This window comes from Rutidosis leptorrhynchoides, chromosome 1 (genome assembly GCF_046630445.1).
Source record: "Rutidosis leptorrhynchoides isolate AG116_Rl617_1_P2 chromosome 1, CSIRO_AGI_Rlap_v1, whole genome shotgun sequence".
Classification (NCBI taxonomy): Eukaryota; Viridiplantae; Streptophyta; class Magnoliopsida; order Asterales; family Asteraceae; genus Rutidosis; species Rutidosis leptorrhynchoides.
The window spans coordinates 342,967,666-342,970,922 of NC_092333.1; positions in this window are offsets into that span (position 1 = coordinate 342,967,666).

Genomic DNA, 3,257 nt, shown 5'->3' on the forward strand with positions numbered 1-3,257 from the left:
ATGCAGCAGGGAGCCAGAACCCTTTAAATCGGAAGCTCACAACTCAGCCACTAACAAATCCAACTATTACTACGAAGCAGAAAATTTGGATGTCTATCAATTTAACCACTTAAAATAATTTTTCGTTTGGAATTATTAGAGAAGAAGTAGAGAAAATTTCTAAGTCCTAAAACTAGCGTGGCGAGAAATAAGAAAGAAAAAGAAGCGCGTCGAAAAATATCGAGAAATAAAAATAAGAAAGTAGCGCGTCGTGACTTAAAAGGCACTAAAATTTTAAAATCGTCGCAAAATTCTAAAGCACCTAAATCTCAGTCTAAAGAAATAGCACTTAAGGAATTTTACGGCAAAGCTTAAAAATCTAAAAATAAAAATAAGCTACGGCAAAACTAAATTTAAAATTAACTACGAACGATAAAAATATTACGATTACACTAAATAAAAGGATACAAAATATAAAAATAAAAAGTGATAAAATTACTTATTTTTATAAAAATATTATTTTTATATTTATTTTATAAAAGTATTAATTTTTATATATAATAAAACTAAATATAATTAATTAAAACTAATTAATTAAAACTAAAACTAGATAATAAATTAATTAAACTAATTTAGGGTTTTAAAAAATAATAATAATTAATATAATCCGTAATTAATGCGAAGTAGGGTTCCTGGGTGCGCCTGTCAGGGTGGCTCCGCGAGTCGTGGAGTTTTAAGCCTGCAAACTCCGCGAGTCGTGGAGTTTGAAAGACGTTTTTTTTTTTTAAATTTTATATTGTTTTTCTAAAATAATATATAAATATATTTATAGAAAAATAAATTAAAAATATAGCGTTTCGCCGAGTCCCCGGCAGCGGCGCCAAAAACTTGATGTCGTAGCGTGGGGGTATGAAATAGTTTATATTTTTACTAGGAAATACTATTAAATACGTGAAATACTATATATTTTTGATACAAAAAGCGATACAAATTACACAAGTTTTAATTATTTATTTACAAATGAGATATACCTAAACATTGCTACAACACTATAGGCAGTGTACCTAATCGTAGAGTAGTATAGTTTTTAGTAAGTCCGGTTCGTTCCACAGGGAGCGGGCTTATTGCACACTATATTTTTAAACAACTATATTTGTACAAAATATATATAATTATATATAATAATATATAAAAGGGGGTTTACCGTTTAATGACCGGTTTGTCGATTTATATTTTAAACGAAGCGTATAGTAAATGACGATATTTAAATAACAATATAAAATAAATAACAATAATTAAAATGACAATAAATAAAAGTACGAGGAAAAATGAAATAAAATATATTATGCTTATTTAAGCTTCCGTAACCATGATGTTTGACGTTTTGATTATTTATTACCCTGGGTTAATTGTCCTTTGTCCTGGATTATTTGATAAGTCGATCTGGTTTTTGTCCATAACGGTCCATCAGTCATAAATATAAAGTGCGAGTGTCCTCGTCAAATTATCCTTATGTCCGAAGTCAAATATTCCAACTAATTGGGGACTTAAACTGTAACAAGATTTTAATACTTTGTTTAATAATTACACCAGGTTATCGACTGCGTGTAACCCAAGGTTTTAATACTTTGTTATCAATTATGCCAAGTGTCCTTGTACATAATTTCACCCCTGTTTTAATAATTCTAGTGACTATTAATCCATTTTCGTGTCCGGTTAAATGAACTATTATTCGTACATATAAATACCCCGCCCATCGTGTCCGATCGAGTGTATATGGTTATTTATAGGGACGTCCAATTGTAAATCTTTATATTAAAATTAACAAACTATCATTTAGTTAAACAAATATAAAGCCCATTAATAGCCCATAGTCTAATTTCCACAAGTGTCGTTCTTTTGTCCAAACCCCAATTATGGTACAAAGCCCAATTACCCCGTCTTTAATATTTAGTCCAACATCATGATTACTTTGGCTCAAATAAGCATAATAATAACTTAAGTACGAGACATTAATTTAAAAAGGAGAACATAACTTACATTGAGTATTTATCGCGTAGTGTTACACGGACAGAATTTCGACTTCAAAAACCCGTAAAATAACCTTTACATAACCCGAACTAATCTAATATAAAACTACCCTATACTATATATATATATATATATATATATATATATATATATATATATATATATATATATATATATATATATATATATATATATATATATATATATATATATAATATATTATTTATTACAGAGTATTATTATTATTATTATTATTTATATTATTAAACTCGGCAGAATGCATGGCCTTTTATAGGGATTTCTGATTTTTCAAACTCCGCGAGTCGTGGAGTTTTTGCCCTTCAAACTCCGCGAGTCGTGGAGTTTGATTTTTCAGCTCACATCAATTTGGATCTTAGCTTTGCCGACATAATATATAAATAAATATAATATATAAATAATTTTAAGAATTATTTAAATATTATGTTATATTTATGTACATAGTTGACTTGTAATTTTTAGTCCGTTGCGTCGAGCGTTGAGAGTTGACTCATGTCCCGGTTCCGGATTTTCGAACGTCCTTGCGTATTATTTTATATCGTGTACTTTGCGTTCTGCAACTTGTACTCTTGTCATTTTTAGACGTCTCTCATCAATAAATTGAACCACTTGGATTGTATCTTGAACATTTGAGCTTTTTGGTCATTTACGTCTTCAAATCGTCATTTTCGCCTTTTGTCTTCGCACTTATTTAATATAAACGATTACAACTTAAAATAGGACAATTACAACTAAATAATTTACATATTGGGAGGATATTGCTACTAAATATATGTTCATTTGGAGCACTATCATTAACTAATAGAAACAAGTGTATGATTGCCTCTTTATTTTCTACATATTGAATTTATTATATAACTTCTCCTTTTTCCTTACAGAACCCCACACACATACTCATCATATTTTTCTGTTTCTAGTTCAGTTTTCCTACCACATACATACATCTATCGACATCATACACACACATATATCTCTTATAAATGATACTGCTACTAGTGCTCTATTTCTACTCATCAAGGACCACCAATCAACCCTACCATTCAAGATGCAGTTTCTATATTTTTTTATTTAAGACCACTTGCTACCTCTTCAATCATCAACCCACTATCTATTTCTTTACTTGATTAAACTGCCACCTTTCTTGTTGAATATTGCATCTATATTATCACTGCTATTATTTATGTTCCTTCTTCATTTTGACTGCTGCT